The following is a 20,800-nucleotide window of genomic DNA, read 5'->3' as shown; positions in this document are numbered from 1 at the left end:
TATTGTTCGTAATATCCAGAAGTGGTGAGGATGATATTACTCCCAATATCGCAGGGGGTGTGCACCCCACCTATGATATTATTTCTAACATCCATGGGAAAAGAGTATGATATTATGCCCAATGTCGCAGAGGGTGTGTATTTTTCCTGTGATATTGTTTCTAATATTCAGGCGGGGAGAAGATGATATTACTCTCAATATAGCAGAAATTGTACATCCCCGCTGTGATATTCTTCATAATGATCAGGGAAAAAGAGGATGATATTACTACCAATATTGCAGGGGGGTTACACTTCCCCTATGGTAGTGTTCCTAGTATCCAGGAAGAAAAAGGATGATATTAATCCCATTATCCAGGAAGTGTACACCCACCCTGTCATGTTGTTCCTAATATCCAGCAGGGAAGAGGATGATATTACACCCCTCCCCGTGATATTCTTCTTAATATCCAGGAGGGGAGAGGCTGATATTACTGGATATATAGCAGGGGGTGTTCACACCTTCTGTGATATTGTTCCTAATATCCAGAAAAGGAGAGGATGATATTACTTCCAATATCGCAGAAGGTGTACACCTCCCTGTGATATTGATCCTAACATTCAGAAGGGGAGAGGATGATATTACTCAAAATACCACAGGGCATGTGCATTCCCTTGTGAGATATTGTTCCTAATACCCAGAAGGGAACAGGATAATATTACTTTCAATATCGCAGGGAGTGCACACCCCCCTTTGGTATGGTTCTTAATACCCAGAAGGAAAGAGGGTGCTATTACTTTCCATATTGCAAGGGGTGTACACCCCACTGTGGTATGGTTCATAATATCCAGGCAGGGAGTGGGTGCTATTACTTCCCACAGTGCGGGGCATGTACACCCTGCTGTGGTACGGTTCCTAATATCCAGGGGGAGAGAGGATGCTATTACTCCCTATATCGCGGGGTGTGTACACCCCTGTGCGGTATGTTTTGTATTCTTCAGGAACGGAGAGGGTGTTGTTACCCCTCATATCGCTGGAAATGTACACTCCCCTGTGGTATGGTTCATAATATCCAGGGGATTGAGGGTACTCTTACTCTCCATATCACGGGGGGAGTGCACCTCCCTGTGGTATGGTTCGAAATATCCAGGGTAAGAGAGGGTGCTATTATTCCCCATTTTTCAGGAGGCGTACACCCCCCTATGGTACGGTTCGTAATATCCGGGGTGAGGGGGTGCTATTGAAAGAAGAGAGAAAGAGACCCCCCCATATGGTTCTATATTATTTTATACTCAGTACCTGTTTTAAGAAGAAACAAGGAAGTGAAACCAAAGGCAGGCAGCCCGGCGCCAGGCACCAGACCCAAAACCAGACCCGAAACCAGGCCTGGGCCTGCCTGACCTTAGCCTGATAGTTAAAATTCAACCCATGACCTAGCAACCGATGTTATCCATAGATTCCAGACATTGTATGGAAGGACATTGTGAGATTTCTTGTTCTGTGCTGTTTCACTCTGATTACCGGTGCCTGCAGCCCCGGTCACATACCCACTAGACTGCTCAATCAATCACGGCCCTTTCATGTAAAATCTTTAGTGTTGTGAGCCCTTAAAAAGGACAGAAATTGTGCACTCAACAAGCTCGGATTTTGAGACGCTAGTCTTTCGATGCTTCCAGCTGATTAAAAGCCACTTCCTTCACTACCTCGGTGTCTGTGGGGTTTTGTCCGCGACTCCTCCTGCTACACTATGACTCCCCATATCAAGGGGGGTGTACACCCCCCTGTGGTTTGTAATATCCAGCAGGGGAGAAGGTGCTATTACTCCCCATATTGCAGGGAGTGTACACCCCCTTGTAGTATGGATCGTAAAATCAAGGGGGGAGGGAAGGTGTAATTATCCCCATATCACAGGGGGTGTACACCCCTTTGTGGTAAAGTTTGTAATATCCACAACGGAAGAGAATCCTATTACTCCCCCATATCGAGGAGGGTGTACACCGCCCTGTAGTATGGTTCGTAATATCCAGAAGGGGAGAGGTTGTTATTACACTCCATGTCGCACGATGTGTACACCCCCGTATGATATGGTTCGTAATATCCAGGGGAGTAGAGGATGATATTACTCACAATATCGCAGAAGGTGTACACCCTTTTGTGATACTGTCCATAATATCCAGGAGGGGAGAGGATGATACTACTTCCAATATCGCAGGGGGTGTATAGCCCCATATGATATTGTTTGTAATATCAAGGTGGGGAGACAATGCTATTCCTTACAATATCGCAAGGGGTGTAACCTTCTTGTGATATTGTTTGTAATATACAGAAAGGGAGAGGATAATTTTTTTTTAATTTAACAGTGAACTTTAGGCTGGGCGTAGTGGCTCACGCCTGTAATCCCAGCACTTTGGGAGGCTGAGGCGGGCGGATCATGAGGTCAGGAGATCGAGACCACCCTGGCTAACACAGTGAAACCCCATCTCTACTAAAATACAAAAAATTAGCTGGGCGTGGTGGCAGCGCCTGTAGTCCCAGCTACTTGGGAGGCTGATGCAGGAGACTGGCGTGAACCCGGGAGGTGGAGCTTTCAGTGAGCCGAGATCGTACCACTGCACTCCAGCCTGGGTGACAGAGCAAGATTCCGTCTCAATAAATAAATAAATAAATAAATAAATAAAAATAAAAGTAAACTTTAATGTCAAAAATGCAAACTTCGGAAGGGCAGAAAGATCAAACACAAAGCTGCCACTTCACAATTGGAGGGTTGCACAGTGGCCAGGCAGAGGCGCTCCTCACTTCCCAGACGGTTCGGGGGCCGGGCAGAGGTGATCCTCACTTCCCAGATGGTGCATGGGCCAGGCAGAGGTGATCCTCACTGCCCAGAGGGCGGGGCCCCCGGGCAGAGGTGTTCTTCACTTCCCAGACGGAGCGGAGGCCGGGCAGAGGCGCTCCTCACTTCCCAGAACAAGGGGCGGCCGGGCAGAGGTGCTCCTCACTGCTCAGACGGTTCGCGGGCCTGGCAGAGGCACTCCTCACTTCCCAAACGGAGCAGCAGCAAGCCAGAGGCGCTCCGCACTTCCCAGATGTTGGGGCAGCTGGGCAGAGGTGATCCTCACTTCCCAGAGGGTAGGGCGGCCCCGCAGAGGCGCTCCTCACTTCCCACACGGTGGGGCGGCAGGCTAGAGGTGCTCCGCACTTGCCAGACGGTGTGGCCCCCAGGTAGAGGTGCTCCTCACTTCCCAGACACTGGGGCTGTCGGGCAGAGGTGCTCTTCACTTCCCAGATGGTGGGGCGCCTGGGCAGAGGTGCTCCTCACTTCCCAGACAGTTGGACTCTGGGCAGAGACGCTCCTCACTTTCCAGATGGTGGGGCGGCCCGGCAGAGGCGCTTCTCACTTCCCAGCCCTCTGTGATATTGTTTGTAATATCCAGGAGGAAAAAGGATGATATAATTGCCTATATTGCAGGCGGTGTACACCTCCCTGTGATATTGTTAGTAATATCCAGGGGTGGAGAGGATAATATTACTCAAAATAACGTAAACACCCTGTGTGTACACCCCCCTGTGATATTGTTTATAATATCCAGGGGGGTAGTGGATGACATTACTCCCAATATCGCAGAGTGTACACACCCCTGGGATACTGTTCATAATATCCAGGCGGGAAAGAATGAACTACTTCCAATATCTCAGGACATGTACACCCCCCTGTGATAATATTACTCCCCATATCGCAGTGGTTTTTATATGGCTCGCAATATTTAGGAGGAGAGAAGGTGATATTACTCTCCATATCACGGGGTGTGTACTTCCCCCTGTGATATGGCTTGTAATATCTAGGGAAGGAGAGGGTAATATTACTCCCCATATCGCGGGGGGTGTACACCTTTCTGTGATATGGTTTGTAATATTGAAAGGGGAAGAGAATGATATTATCTTCAATATCTTAGGGGGGTACACTCCCCAGTGATATTATTCATAATATCCAGAGGGGGAGGGGATGATATTACTCGCAATATTGCAGGTGGTGTCCAACCCCCTGTGATATTCTCTATAATATCGAGGGGGTGATGATATTACTCCCAATATGGTAAACAACCTCTGTGTACACCCCCTGTGACATTGTTCACAATATCCAAGGGGGAAAGGATGATATTACTCCTCATATCACAGTGGCTGTATACCCCTCTGTGACATTGTTCCTAATATTCAGGGGAGCAGAAGATGATACTACTCCTCATATCACAGGGGGTGTACACCCCCCTTGATAATTTTTATAATATCCAGGGAGGAGAAAATGATATTACTCCCCATGTCGCAGAGGGTGTACCCCCGCCGGTGATATTGTTCATAGTATCCAAAGGTGGAGAGGATGATACTACTCCCCATATCACAGGGGGTGTGCACCCCCCTGTGATATTGTTCATAATATCCAATGTAGGAGAGGTTATTACTTCCCATATCGCGGGGAGTGTACATCCCCCTGTTATATTGTTTGCAATATTCAGGAAGAAAGAGGATAATACTACTCCCCATATCGCATGGGGTGTACATTATCCTGTGATATGGTTCACAATATCCAAGGGGAGAGGATTATATTACCTTTCATATCGCATGGGGTGTACACACACTTTGTGGTATTGTTTGTCATATCCAAGGGGGGAGAGGATTATATTAATCCCAATATCACAGGGGTGTACACCCTCCTGTGATATTGTTGGTAATATTAAGGAGGAAGAGGATAATATTACTCCCAGTATAATTAACACCTGTGTGTACACCCTCTTGTAATATTGCTCATAATATCCAGTGGGGGAGAGGATGATATTACTTTCAATATCGCAGAGGATGCACATCCTTCTGTAACAATGTTCGTAATATCCAAGGCAAGAGAGAATTTGATACTACTTCCAAAATTGCAGGGCGTGTACACCCCCCGGTGATATTGTTCCTAATATCCAGTGGGGAAGAGGATGATAGTACTCCCAATATCGAAAAGGGTGTACACACCCCCTGGGATAATATAAAAGGAGGAGAGGATGATATTATTCCCAATATCACAGAAGGTACAAAACCTCCTGTGATATTGTTCGTAATATTCGGGGGGGAGAAGATTATATTACTCCCAGTATTTCAGGCTGTGTACACCCCCTGTGATATTGTTTGTAATATTCAGTGGAAGACAGGATGATATTTCTCCCTATATCTCAGAAGGTGTACACCCCCCTGTGATATTCTTTGTAATATCTAGAGGGGAAGAGGATGGTATTACTACCATTAAAACACGGGGTTTACACTTTACTGTTATATTTTTGTAATATTAAGGGGGTAGAGAATGATATTACTTCAAATATTGCAAAGAATGTGCACTCCCTGTGATATCGTTCCTAATATCCCAAGGCGGAGAAAATGATATGACTCCCAAAATCGCAGGGGGCAAAATCACACCACCCTGTGATATTTTTTGTGATATCAAGAAGAGAAGAAGATGATATTACCCACAATATTGCAGGGAGAGTAAACCCCCTTGTTCACAATATCCACGAGGGGAGAGAATGATATTACTCTTAATATTGCAGAGGGTGTACACTTTCCTGTGATATTGTCCGTAATATCCATGGCGGAAGAGTAGAGTATGATATTACTCCCAGTATCGCAGGGGGTGTACACCCTGCAGTGAAGTTGTTCGTAATATCCAGAAGAAAAGAGGATGCTATTACTTCCAATATCCCAGAGAGTGTACACCCCTCTGTAATATTGTTCATAATATCAAGGGGCGGAGAAAATTATATTAATCCCAATATAGCAGGGGGTGTACACCCCACTGTGATTTGGTTAAGGGGGTGTACACGCCCCTGTGATATTGTTTGTATTATCTAGGAGGAAAGAGGATATTACCCCCAATATCACTGGGGATGTAGAACCCCATATGATACTGTTCGAAATATGCAGAAGGGGAGAAGATGATATTACTCCCAATATCATAAACACCCTGTGTGTACACCCCCCTGTGATATTATTTGTAACATCCGGGGGGAGAGGATGATATTCCTCCAAATATCACAGAGAGTGTACACACCCCCATGATATTGTTTGGTATATCTGGAGGGGAAAGGATGATACTACTTCCAATATCGCGGGGCCTGTGCAACTTCCAGTGATATTGTTCCTAATATCTAGGGGGAAAGAGGACCTTACTCCCAATATCGCAAGTGTGTGCACACACACTGGTGATATTGTTCTTCATATTTAGGAAGAAAGAGAATGATATTAATCCCAATATCGCAGGGGGTGTACACCCCACACTGTGATATTGTTCCTAATATCCAATGTGGGACAGACCGACATTACTCCTAATATCACAGGGGGTGTACACCCCTCCTTTGATATTGTTTTAATATCCAGAGGCAGAAAGAATGATATTATTTCCAATATCGTAGGGTGTGTACACACACACTGATATTGTTCTTAATATTCAGCAGAGAGAGGATGATATTACTCCCAATTTGCAGGGTGTGCACACCCTCCCTTGATATTGTTCCTAATCTGGGGGGGCTGGGAGATGATGATATTACTCCCAATATCGCAGGGTGTGTACACCTCCCTGTAATATTGTCCTAATATACAAGGGGGAGAGGATGGTGTTACTCTCAACATTGCAAGGGCTGTACACCCCTCTTGTGATATTGTTCCTAATATCTCAAAGGGGAGAGAAAAATATTACTCTCAATATCATAGCAAGTGTACTCATCCCCTGTGATATTGTTCCTAATATCCAGGTAAGAAGAGGACAATATTACTCCCAATACCGTAGGATGTGTACACCCCTCTGTAATATTGGTTTCAATATCCGGGGGGGAGAGGATAATATTACTCCCAATATTGCTGGGTATGTACACACCCCCTGTGGTATTGTTTCTAATATCCAGTGGAGAAGAAGATAATATTACTTTCAATATCATAAAAGGTGTACACCGTCTCTGTGATATTGTACACAATATCCAGGGGGAAAGAGGATGATATTACTTATAATATTGAAGGGGCTGTACACCCCACTGTGATATTGTTTTTAATATCCGGGGAAGAGAAAATGATATTACTCCCAATATCACAGAGGGTGTACACACCCCCTGTGATACAGTTCCTAATATTAAGGGGGGGAGAGGATGATATTACTCCCAATATCACAAGGAATGTACATGCCCCCTTTGATATTCTTTCTAATATCAAGGGGGGGAGAGAACGATATTACTTCCAATATCTCAATGGGTGTATACACCCCCCCCAATATTGTTCCTAATACTCAGGAAGGGTGTACACTCCCACTATCATAGGGAATGTAAACCCCCCTGTGATATTCTTCATAACATCTGAGGAAGAGAAAATAATATTACTCCCAATATCACACAGGTGTACCACTACGTGTGATATTGTTTTTAATATCCAGAGGGGTAGAGGATAATATTACTCCCAACATCGCAGGAAGCTTACAACTCCCTTGTGATATTGTTTCTAATATCCAGGGAGGTAGGGATGATATTACTCCCAATATCGCAGGGGATGTACACTCCCCCGTGACATTGTTTCTAATAACCAGCGGGCGAGAGGATGATATTATGCTTAATACCGAAGGGGGTGTACACACCCTTGTGATATTGTGCCTAATAGGCAGGGGGAAGAAAATTATATTAATTTTAATATTCATGGGGAAAAAGGATGATATTACTCCCAATATCACAGGGGCTGTACACCGACCTTTTGATATTGTTTTTAATATCCAGAAGAGAAGAGGATAATATTGCTCCCAATATCAGAAAAGGTGTAAACCCCTTCTGTGATATTAGTCCTAATATCCAGGGAGGGAGAGAATAATATTACTACCAATATCACAGAAGGTGCCCACCCCCACGGTGATATTGTTCCTAATATCCAAAGATAATAGGGTGATATTACTCCCAATATCACAGGAGGTGTTCACACCCCTTGTGATATTGTTTCTAATGTACAGGGAGGGGAGAGGATGATATTATTCCCAATATCACAGGAGGTGTATACTCCTCTGTGATATTGATTTTAATATTCAGGGGGGAAAGGATGATATTACTCCCTATATCGCAGAGGGTGTACACCCTCTGTAATATTGATCCTAATATCCAGGGCGGGATAGGATGATATTACTCCCAATATCGCAGAAAGTCTACACACTCCCCCGTAATATTGTTTTTACTATCCAGGGGGAAGAGGATGACATTACTCCCAATTTCACAGAGTGTGTACACTCACCATTTGATATCGTTTCTAATATCTAGGGAGAGAGAAGATATTACTCCCAATATCACAGGAATTATACACCACCTCTGTGACATTCTTGTGAATATCCAGGGAAAAAGAGAATAATATTACTCCCAATATTGCAGAGCGTGTACACCCCTCCATGATATCGATACTAATATTTTTTTAAAGAGGATGATATTACTCCCATTGTCACAGGATGTGTACACCCCCCTTGTGAAATTGTTCATAATATTCTGGGGGGAGAGCATAATATTACTCCCCATATCAAAAAAGGTGTCCACCCTCCTTATAATATGGTTCCTAATATCCAGGATATTACTTAATCCAGGATATTTGTAATATCCTAAATATACTATTGCTTGAACCTCCACCTCCCAGGTTCAAGCAATTCTCCTGCCTCAGCCTCCCGAGTAGCTGGGACTACAAGTGCACAACACCACACCCGGCTAATTTTTGTCTTTTTAGTAGAGATGGGGTTTCACCATGTTGGCCAGGCTGGTCTCAAAGTCCTGACCTTAGATGATCTGCCCACATCGGCCTCCCAAAGTGCTGAGATTACAGGTGTGAACCACTGCACCCAGCAGGTCATAGGTGGATTCAAAAGTTTTCTGATTGGCAATTGATTGAAAAATTAAACTTTGCCTAAAGAGGTAAAGCCGGAGTAAAGAAATGCTTGAGTTTAGATAAGAAGCACTGTGGAAGCAGAGGTTCTTTTTATGTAGATGAAGTCTCCAGGTTGCAGGCTTTAGGGAGAATGGATGGTAAACATCTCTTATTCAACCTTAAAAGATGTCATATTCTCAGTCAAATCTCTCCTGGATCAGGAAAAGAGCTGGAAAGGGAAGAGCATTCTCTTTTTTTTTTTTGAGACGGAATCTCGCTGTCGCCCAGGTTGGAGTGCAGGGGCATAATCTCAGTTCACTGCAACCTCTGCCTCCCAGGTTCAAGCGATTCTTCTGCCTCAGCCTCCCGAGTAGCTGGGACTACAGGTGCACACCACCACACCCAGCTAATTTTTTTTTCTTGTATTTTTAGTAGAGATGGGGTTTTGCCATATTGGCCAGGCTGGTCTCAAACTCCTGACCTCGTGATCCGCCCACCTCAGCCTCCCAAAGTGCTGGGATTATAGGCGTGACCCACCGTGCCCAGCCGGGAAGAGGATGCTCTATAGATTTCCCCAACAAGAGATGGCTTTGCAGGGCCATTCCAAAATATGTCAAAGAAATACATTTGGGGATAAAATACTTTGATTTCCTTTAGGGAATGTTACCTATTATGCGATGCTATACCAGAGTCAGGTTGGAGTCGGTTATCTTATTGCAACAAAGAGTCTGTTCCGTCACTCTTGGGATCCCCATTTTTTCCTCTTATTTCTTGAGACAGGGTCTCACTCTGTCACCCAGTCTGGAGTGCAGTGGTGCGATCTTCATTCACTGAAACCTCTGCCTCCTGTGTTCAGGTGATTCTCATGCCTCAGCCCCTTGAGTAACTAGGATTACAGGTGTGCTCCACCACACCCAGCTAATTTTTGTATTTTCAGTAGAGATGGTGTTTTTCCCTGTTGGCCAGGCTGGTCTTGAACTCCTGGCCTCATGTCATCTGCCCACCTCGACCTCCCAAAGTTCTGGGATTGCAAATGTGAGCTACTGTGCCCAGCCAGGATCTCTGTTTTAATGTTAGTGCTGGTCACTTTGCATGAACTCCAAAGGGAAGAAATATAATGAGGTGTGTCTGACCCCCTGCCTTCTCATCGTGACCTGAATTAGTTTTTCAGGTTTGCAGGGGATACCCTTGGACAAGAAGGGGCTCTATTCTGTTGGTTGGGGGGCTTAGAATTTTACTTTTTGTTTACAATATTTCTCCTGAAAGAGTTAGGGGCTCACAAGGAATTTCCGTGTGAGCAACTTATGAGGAAAGCCATCTGGGAAGATATGTGCCCCTGTGTCACTGGGATATTCTGGTTTACCCCAATGATACGGCAATGACACAGGGTTGTGAAATTACAGCTATGTGTTTGGGGAAAAAAGAAAGCAGGATTGTGTGACTACGTTTCCAAACTTCACTTGCCCTTAGCCATAGTGAGTTGGGGGCCTGGAGATTCTGTTTTCTTTCACAATGATATAGATACAATTAAATGTATAGAAAGCAAAAAAATAAAAAGGTGAGTAACGAGGAACCTCTGATTCCTGAGTGGCCACGTAGTTACCCATGGCACAGAGCCACAGTTACTGAAGGTAAAGTTTGCAGGGGAATTTAGAAATGAATCCAACTCTTGGAGGAGTCAGTTTACTGGATGCCTAAGAAAATGCAAACAAAATAAGAAAAAAGGGTAATATTCAATCCCATAGTTATTGTTACCTGTCATAGCTAAAGTAAAATTAAAACAGAGTGCTGGCTTCAATCTTGATGCTACACTAAGCTTAGATTTCAGTGAATGTGAGTCTCAGCCACTAGCTCAGAGCCACCTCCCAAAGACCAAATCATGTAGGGACAATAGAAAGTACTTCTGAGAATTGTGGTTACCAAGAACCTAGTAACTGTTGGGGAGGAGCAAAACAAAGTACAGAAACCAGAGGGTACAATCTGAATGAGACTGCTATCAGCTTCTGGAGGAGCCTTTACTAAAATGAATGATGAGAGTAACCAGATGATGAGAGTGTACAAAGGGGGTGCACACTCCCTGCAAGTGTACTAATGAATGATGAGAGTAAAATGTACTAATGGATGATGAGAGTAAAATGGATGATGAGAATAACTAATGGATGATGAGAATAAGCAATGTCTTTGGTTTTCTTTTTTTTTTTTAGCAGATGTCTCACTCTTGTCGCCCAGGCTGGAGTGTAATGGCATGATCTCGCCTCTCTGCAACCTCCACCTCCTGGGTTCAAGCAATTCTCCTGTCTCAGCCTCCCGAGTAGCTGGGACTACAGGCACTCATCACCACACCTGGCTAATTTTTGTATTTTTAGTATTTTCTGGTGAGGGTCCAGTTTTCTGGAAACAACTCAGAGACATATGTTAAGATGTTATCTTTGGTTTTCAAAGGGAACCAAATATGTTACGACTCCAATTTCCTTGGCTATTGTTTTGAGTTACCATTACCTTCTCGTTGATCAAGTTGCTCATTTACTTCTCAAGCCTAGCTAGATGCCTTGAATTTCCCTTGAAGGAAGTCAAAATTTTCCTTTATCTCCATACTGACTGATGGGGATCGAGTAAGCCCCTAAGAGGGGTCCCTGCTCCATCTCAAGGAGCTGCTAGATTCTACAGTGCCTAATAAACAGCTCTCACCTGACCGACAAAGAGCTGCTTGCTCTCTGGATAGCAATTCCAAAGTGAACAGACAACATCCTGTTTGGAAGACTGCCACTCTGTTAGAAGAAGCATCAGGAAAACCTTTCTTTTGAGCTATTTATAACTAACAGCAATTGACCAAGTATACTTTTGTGAGCGAAATTCACCTTTCTCCCTGCAAGAATTCTCCAAAATTTGGAAACTATTTGTGGGTATTTTTACTTATGGCAATATAATTATTGGCACAAGCTCAATCAGATTCGGTTTTCTTTCATAACAGGAACCATTGGAGATACTCATTACTCTTTGAAGGCTTACAGTGGAATGAATTCAAATATGACTTATTTGAGGAATTGAAGTTGACTTTATGGAGCTGATAAGAATCTTCTTGGAAAAAAAAAGACTGGGTATATTTTCAATATGCTTTCCTTTTAAGGTCCCTCACCTGTGGAAAGTAAAGAATGTCACTTTCTGACAGGCTCAGGAACCTGAAGTTATGTAGGGATCTCAAGAAGATGGGGGAATTCACCCAGTTCATACAGGTGAAATTGCTGTTGCAAAGATTATGAATATGAGAGAAGTCCAGCATGGCTGACTTCATCTCGTGTCTGGCCTCAGGCTGGCTGCCCTTGCTCACTTTTGGGCATAGGCCAAGCTAGCCATGGGAGGAATTTAGTTTATAGTTTAACTTTGAAGCACGGATGATAATAGTCTCTCCCTAAAATGAACCCCTTCCTTGCTCAGGGACTGAAACTACCTTTGTATGACAAATGAAAGCCCACAAGATTAAGATTATGAGAGGGGCCTGAATTCTGCTAAAATGCAGGTGTAGCTGACTGATAACAAGTCATTGTCCCACAGCTTGCACTATAATCTCTTGCTTGTCAGGAGTCACATGGCCTGAGAGGTCCTGAGATTTCCAGTCCTGTGACCCCCACCCAGAGATGGACTTAGTGCACGAGGACCATTTTCCACACCCCTATGATTTCATCCTCAAACAATCAGCAGCAACCATTCCCTAGCCCCCTGCCTGCCAAATTATCCATAAAAATCCTAGCCTCTGAGTTATTAGGGAGATTGATTAATAATCCCAGTCCTACCCCTTGGGTTGCTCTGATTTAATTAAACCTTCTCTACTGCAATACCACGGACTCAGTGAATTGGTTTTGTCTGTGCAATGGGCAAGAAGAACATGTTGCATGGTTATACAGGTACTACAAGCACAGTCTGATGGCAAATTATTGGTTTTGCTTCCTGCCCTTGATGTTTCTAAACATCTAGTCCAAAATTACTTGTGAAAGGTCCAGCAAAGCCAATTTTAAAAGAGGCTATATGGCCAATCACTATTCTTTCTACACATTATTGCAAATAATCAGGCCACGGCTGGGCACGGTGGCTCATGCCTGAAATCCCAGCACTTTGGGAGGCTGAGGCAGGTGGATCACCTGAAATCAGGAGTTCAAGACCAGCCTGGGCAACATGGTAAAACCCTGTCTCTACTAAAAATACAAAATTAGCCAGGCATGATGGCATGCACCTGTAATCCCAGCTACTTGGGAGACTGAGGGAGGAGAATCACTTGAACCTGGGAGGCAGAGATTGCAGTGAGCTGAGATCACACCACTGCACTCCAGCCTGGGAAATAGAGTGAGACTTTGTCTCAAATAATAATAATAATAATAATAATAATAATCATCATCATCATCATCATCAGACCAAGTATAATGAAATTAAAATTTATTTTGCAAATAAATTGGTCCTACTATAATTTATCCTTCATAGAAATGTGGAAACTGAAGATAAAAAAAATTAGGTTTCAGAAGAAAACTATACTACACCTGTTATTAGATTCTAGCCCTAAACATTGTTTTTGAGGTTTTTATTATTTACCTGCAATTTGGACTAAATTCTGAATTATTTCCTGACTACAAGTATCCAAAGAATAAATGGGTTTTCTTTTTATTTATGATAGTTTTAGTTGGCTTCTAATGCAACAACAATTTTTATTGTAATCCTGTGTGCATTCTATTCCTACTATTCAAATTATTAATGTTATAGATCTGTCATTGTAGTACTTCTGAATTAACCAAAATCACAGTATTCTGAAGATGATTCTACAAAGCCTGCTGTTTTCTACAAAGGCTGCTGATGATTTCTACAAAGCCTGCTGTAGTGTTGCTGTGGCCTCTGCTTAAAAAAGTAGAAAACACATTGATGCAGCATGTTCAGCCCAACCTCCCCACCTAAAGGCTCAGGGACCATCGCGGAAGAGGAAGGCGCGTGAGATTGTAAGAGCCGAATTAGGGGGATGGAGTGTGGAGGATAAGGACACTTCATCTTGGATGCTCACCTGCCAAATTGACTTCTGATGAAAGCCAACTCCAGAAATGTGCCTACAGTTACTACTTTCACCTAAACCCTGCCCTTAGTCAAATCCTTCTCTTCTTCTAAGCAATCAACTGCAATTCCTTGTATAACCCACAGTATAAAAGGGCTTTTATACCATTCTATCCTGTTGCATGTAAGCCTTGGGTCTGGGAGGTAACAGTGTGGGATTCCACCATCTCATCTCCCTGCCACCCAGACATGCCTGCTCTTCTTTAAGCAATATTAAATTTTTGTACTTCAGAAATTTGATTTGTCAGCCTCTTCTTCAGACTCTCAGCCTCTTTGGCCTTTGGGAGTAAATTTGCATAGGCCTGCTCAAAACAGGATGTTCTGGGGGTTTGGGGGTGTTGTTTTGTTTTGTTTTTTGTTTTGTTTAGAGACAGGGTCTCACTCTGTCACCCAGGTTGGAGTGCAGTGGTGCAATCATGGCACACTGCAGCCTCAAACTCCTAGGCTCAAGCAATCCCCCCACCTTGGCCTCCTAAAGTTCTGGGATTACAAGCATAAGCCACCATGCCCAGCCCTGGACTTTTCTTTAAAGACATTTACACAGTGTAGAAATTACTGTGGGTGCACTGCTCAGGTCCCCTTCTCCAGGATGCTCATTCCTACCTCATAGATGATTTTCCTGCAGAGATTTGACCTCAGCTGAAGGGCAGTCACCTGGTCCAGGTGGTTGCTATTCACCTCCTTCCTGAGAACAGCCAACAGCCAGGGACACGCTAGCACAGAGATATAAGAGCGACCAAGGTGAGGCCCCTTCTGTGCTGCAGTGCATGCTCCAGAGCCTCCCTGGGATCAGACTTAAGAGGGTCTCCAGCCAGATCTGGTCTTCGCTGCTTTCCTCGAGCTCCCCAGCGCACTCCTGCAATGCATCTTTTTTTTTTTTTTTTTTTTTTTTGAGACGGAGTTTCACTCTTGTTGCCCAGGCTGGAATGCAATGGTGCAATCTCAGCTCACCACAACCTCTGCCTCCCGGGTTCAAGTGATTCTCCTTCCTCAGCCTCCCAAGTACCTGGGATTACAGGCATGCACCACCACGCCCAGCTAATTTTATATTTTTAGTAGAAACGGGTTTCTCCATGTTGGTCAGGCTGGTTTCCATCTCCTGACCTCAGTTGATCCTCCTGCCTCAGCCTTCCAAAGTGCTGAGATTACAGGCGTGAGCCACTGTGCCCGGCCCAGTGCACCTCTTGAATCACCTCCTCATGCTTTGCTTTTAGAGAACATGATCCCCAACATGTGATTCCAGCAAAGATTCTAGAAACCCAACCTTGACAATCACTTCTGGGTTTAGATGACACCCCCACCACAAAATGGCAGTGAGCACCTCATCACAGAGGTGCTGATGGTCTGCAGCACCGCGCCAGGCCAGAACGTGCATTTTACAGAAGAAAATAACCCAGCAGCTGACTAGGATGGTGAGGAGGGCTGGTGAGCACTGCAGTAGTGAGAGGGACACTAGCATCACTGAGATGCAAGTGATGGTCATTTTTCATAGGTCAAAGCTCAAAGCAGGGGACAGTTACAGGGCAGGGCTTCATAGCACCAGTGTGATGAAAGTATCTGGGAGTGGCTAAGGCCAGCACTATGCCATGGGAAGCAAGGTGGGCCTGAGGAGGAGGCAGCAGCGTCAGCCTGCAACAAGTGGGGGCTGCCCTGCAGAGACCTAAGAGTCATGTTATAGAGCACAGTGTCTGTAAGGCCAAGAAGTGTGGACAGCCAAGTGTGCCAATTACTAGACATACTCAAGAGGAGCAGGAAGGGCAGGGCACGGTGGCTCATGCCTGTAATCCCAGCTACTTGGGAGACTGAAGAAGGAGAATCGCTTGAACCCGGGAGGTGGAAATTGCAATGAGCCGAGATTTCGCCACTGCACTCCAGCCTGTGTGACGGGAGCGGGACTCCATCTCAAAAAAAAAAAAAAGAAAAAAAGAAAAACCTAGGTATACTTCTCAAGCAAATACAAATAATCAAAACCAATATCATGCCCGGGCACAAATTTCATATATATAACAGATTTAAATATATGAGGGTGATTATCCTCTCATATCTCCATTTTTTTTTGTTTTTCCATTTTTTTCTTTACTAAAAAAAGTTAATGCCAATGACATACAATTTTTTTTTTTTTTTGAGATGGAGTCTCACTTCTTCACCCTGGCTGGAGTGCAATGGCGTGATCTCGACTCACTGCAAAGTCTGCCTCCTGGGTTCAAGCAATTCTCCTGCCTCAGCCTCCCAAGTAGCTGGGACCACAGGAGTGAGCCACCACACCCAGCTAATTTTTGTATTTTTAATAGAGATGGGGTTTCACCATATTGGCCAGGCTGGTCTCAAACTCCTGATCTCAAATAATCTGCCCACCTCGGCCTCCCAAGGTTTGGGGATTATAGGCGTGAGCCACTGCGCCCCGCCTATGTATGATTTTTTTTTAATTTTATTTTCATAAGTTTTTGGGGGAACAGGTGGTATTTTGTTACATGAGTAATTTCGTTAGTGGTGATTTGTGAGATTTTGGTTCACCCATCAACTGAGAAGTATACACTGAACCCAATTTGTGGTCTTTTATCCCTCACCCCCTTCCCACCCTTTCCCCCGGAGTCCCTGAAGTCCATTGTATCATTCTTAGGCCTTTGCATCTTCATAGCTTAGCTCTTGAACCCTTACTTTCTGTTTGAGGGAGAAGACGTATCATCTATAAGTAGATACTGTGTAAACATTCCATTGCATGAATATCCCATAACTTATTTATTATTTGTGTTTGGTTATTTGCTGCTATGTAACAACCCCACTCCCAACTAAATGGTGTGACAATTCCATGATTCTGTGGATCAAAAATTCTGAGAAGTCAAACCCAAGGAGTTTTGTCTCTGATCCATGATGCTAAAGCCTCCGCAGGGGTGAGGAGAATGGCTCAGGGTGACTGAAAAGCTCAGGGTTGGAACAGCTGGGGATGAGGCCTCTATGTATAAGATGATTCTTCACTCACAGGTCTGAAACTATGGTGGGGACAGCCAGAAGGCTCGGCTCAGCTGCGACAGTCGCCTGAGCCCTACACATGACCTCTCCAACATGGTGATCCTGAAGCAGTTGGATTTCTTACACAGCATCACACTTTTTTTTTTTTTGAGATGAAATATTGCTCCGTCACCCAGGCTGGAGTGCAGTGGCATGATCTTGGCTCACTGCAGCCTCCGCCTACCAGGTTCAAGCGATTCTCCTGCCCCAGCCTCCCAAGTCGCTGGGATTGCAGGCACCTGCCACCAAGCCCAGCTAATTTTTGTATTTTTAGTAGAGACGGGGTTTCACCATATTGGCCAGGCTAGTCTTGAACTCTTGACCTCAGGCGATCTGCCTGCCTCGGCCTCCCAGAGTGCTGGGATTACGGGCATGAGCCACCGCGCCCGGCCAAAGCTCACACTTCTTATCATTCAGCCTTAGATGTCACATCAGTTCACTTTCCCCACACTTATTAGTGTTAGAAGTCACAAGCCCACCCATACTCAGGGGACTGGCACACAGACCCCACTCTCAATGGAAGGGGTGGGACACCACCATTCCTGCTGATGGGCATTTGGGTAACTTCCTGTTTGAAGCTATTAAGATTGGGCTGCTGTGGCTGGGCGCGGTGGCTCATGCCTGTAATCCCAGCACTTTGGGAGGCCGAGGCGGGCGGATCACGAAGTCAGGAGATCGAGACCGTCCTGGCTAACACGGTGAAACCCCGTCTTTACTAAAAATACAAAAAAAAAAAAAATTAGCTGGGCATGGTGGCGGGCGCCTGTAGTCCCAGCTACTCGGGAGGCTGAGGCAGGAGAACGGCGTGAACCCGGGAGGCGGAGCTTGCAGTGAGCCGAGATTGTGCCACTGCACTCCAGCCTAGGCGACAGAGCAAGACTCCGTCTCCAAAAAAAAAAAAAAAAAAAAAAAAAAAAAGATTGGGCTGCTGTGACTATTCTAGTAGGTGTCTTTGGTGAGCGCCTACACGTGTTTCTCTTTTTCTCTTTAGTATATGCCCAGGAGGGGAACTGCTGGCTCCCAGATACCGTATGTTCAGGGTCACACACACTTCCACAGGGTTTTCCAAAGCACTTGTACCAGCGCGCACTCCCAGCACCTGTGTGACTGCTCCAGCTGTCCCACAGTCTCATCAGTTCCATTGCTGATATTTTCATTTTAGCTTAAGTTATATTTAATAGGAAAATTACCGTTGCCTCTGCGCCTCGTTCCTGCCTGTAGGAGTTTCTCGTAGCTGTTGCTACAAGTGGCCACAAATGTGTCACTTAAACCCACACAAATTGATGCCCTTATGGCTTTGGAGTCAGAAGTGTCAACTGAAGGTACTAGCAGGGCTGTACTGACCTGGTGGCCTCAGGGAGCATCTGTGCTGCTTCTCCACCTTCTAGAGGCTGCTGCATCCCTCGCTCCAGCCCCTTCCTGACACCACTCACCCTCCTACTTCTGTTATCACATCCTCACCTTCTCTGTGTTCAGGGCTCCCTCTGTCTCTCTCTTGCAAGCACACTTGGGATTCCATTGAGGGCCACCCACATAACCCAGGAGAATTTGCCGCCTCAATATCCTTAACAACTGCAAAGCCCTTTTGCCATAAAAGTTACCATTCACGGGTTCCAGGGATTGTGACATGGGTAGCTTTAGGAGTGATTATTCCTGCCTGTCTCCTGCTCACCAGAACTTGGACTTTCTCTCTCAACAGAAGCCCCCTGTGTGGGAATAGCCTGTCTCAACGACGCCGTCTATAAGGACCTGCTTCCTCAAAGGACCTCATAGTCGGGTCCTGCCCCTCTGTGTCCAGTCTGCCTTGGCTGGAGGGGCTGCAGCAGTGTGTGTTGGCGCCACCTGGTGGAGACAGGGCATCACAGCAGGTGGGAGCCCAGTAGAAGCACAACCAAGCCCCATGGGTAATGTTTAAAATTTTCTGGCTGAGCGCTGTGGCTCACGCCTGTAATTCCAGCACTTTGGGAGGCCGAGGCGGGTGGATCACATGAGGACGGGAGTTTGAGACCAGCCTGGCCAACATGGTGAAACATCCCCTCTACTAAAAAATACAGAAAAATTAGCTGGACATGTGGCGCGCGCCTGTAATCCCAGCTACTCGAGAGGCTGAGACACGAGAATCGCTTCAACCCCGGAGGGGTTGCCGAGATCGCGCCACTGCACTCCAGCCTGGGCGATAGAGCGAGACTCTGTCTCAAAAAAAAAAAAAGAAAAAGAGGAGGGGAGGGGAGGGGAGGGGAGGGGAGGGGAGGGGAGGGGAGGGGAGGGGAGGGGAGGGGAGGGGAGGGGAGGGGAGGGGAGGGGAGGGGAGGGGAGAAGGGGGAATTTGTTTGGAGCTGAGACATCCATCTTCTCCTGACCTCAGATATTTGCACTCCTGGTTATGAAGCCTTCACACTTGGACTGAATACACCACCAGCTTTCCCGATTTCCAGCTTGCAAATGGCAGATCGTGAGACTTCTCAGCTTCCATAATTACATGAGCCAATTTATATATATAAATTGGGTTCTTCAGAAAAACAGAATAAATTATATATATAGCTAAGTTATACGTATAATTTAATTAAATTATACGTATAACTTAGCTATATATATAATTTATTCTGTTTTTCTGGAGAACCCTACTGACACAAATGTTGAGCATCTTTTCATGTGCTTATTGGCTTAATAACTTGTATATCTTCTTTGGGGAAATGTCTATTCAAGTTCTTTGCCCATTTTGTAACTGAACTATTAATATTTGTCTTTATATTGTTGAGTTGTAAAAGTTCCTTATATATTCTAGATACTAGAGCCTTATCAGATATATTTCTGCAACTATTCTCCTAATATATAGGTTGTCTTTTTATTTTCTTTTTCTTTGTCTTTTTTTTTTTATTGAGACAGTCTCACTCTGTCACCCAGGCTGGAGTGCAGTGGCATGATCTTGGCTCACTGCAGACTCGACCTGCCAGGCTCAAGCAATTCTCCCACTTCAGCCTCCTGAGTAGCTGAGGTTATAGGCACTTGCCATCGCACCCAGCTAATTTTTGTATTTTTTAGTAGAGCTGAGGTTTCGCCATGTTGCCTAGGTTGGTCTTGAACTCCCTGCCTCAAAGCGATCTGTCAGCCTCAGTCTCCCTAAGTGCTGGAAGTACAGGTGTGAGCCACAGTGCCTGGCCATCTATTTTCAATAGTGTTTTTTGATGTACACAGGTTTGGAATTTTGATAATATTCAATTCATCCAATTTTTTGTTGTTGTTCTTTCTACTGGACCACCACTCTTGAGCCCTCTAATCCAACCTCCACGCGGCAGCCAGAGGGAGCTCTCTAAATGTAATTACTCTTTCCCTGCTCCACCTGCTCAAAACAGTGTCACATTTGTGATTTAAAACAGTATTTCTCAAACCTAATTTGCAAACAAAGCAGCTGGAACTCTTCTTGTACACACAGAATCTGATTTGGTTGGTCTGGCATGGGTCTGGGAGTGAGCACACTTACCAAGCGGCTGCTGGGGTAACTTGCGTTTTCCACTGATGATTTCAGCAGTTTCCGGTCCCACATGCTCCTCCAGAACCTTGTACGCCCCCATGAAAAGGTGGAGTCCATTTCCCCTTCCTTTATTTATTTATTTTTTTGAGACGAAGTTTCACTCTTGTTGCCCAGGCTGGAGTGCAATGGCGTGATCTCAGCTCACCGCAACCTCCACCTCCTGGGTTCAAGCAATTCTTCTACCTCAGCCTCCTGAGTAGCTGGGATTACACGTATGTGCCACCACGCCCAGCTAATTTTGTATTTTTAGTAGAGATGGGGTTTCTCCATGTCGGTCAGGCTGGTCTCGAACTC

The 20,800-nt window shown here is 45.1% G+C and overlaps 1 long non-coding RNA gene across 1 annotated transcript in view; it reads left to right on the top strand.

The window, feature by feature from the left end:
• Positions 1–19,491, top strand: part of LOC129528542 (uncharacterized) — a 33,429-nt gene extending 13,938 nt beyond the window's left edge. Inside the window, exons 2-3 of the long non-coding RNA XR_010131973.1 lie at positions 18,674–18,842; positions 19,340–19,491. This is a non-coding gene — a long non-coding RNA (uncharacterized lncRNA). The remainder of the gene's footprint in view (positions 1–18,673; positions 18,843–19,339) is intronic.
• The last annotated feature ends 1,309 nt before the right edge of the window (positions 19,492–20,800 follow it).

The sequence above is a fragment of the Gorilla gorilla genome, chromosome 20 (assembly GCF_029281585.2).
Source record: "Gorilla gorilla gorilla isolate KB3781 chromosome 20, NHGRI_mGorGor1-v2.1_pri, whole genome shotgun sequence".
NCBI lineage: Eukaryota > Metazoa > Chordata > Mammalia > Primates > Hominidae > Gorilla > Gorilla gorilla.
Note: the sequence above shows the minus strand (reverse complement) of the source record. Positions and strands in the feature narration are given on the sequence as shown.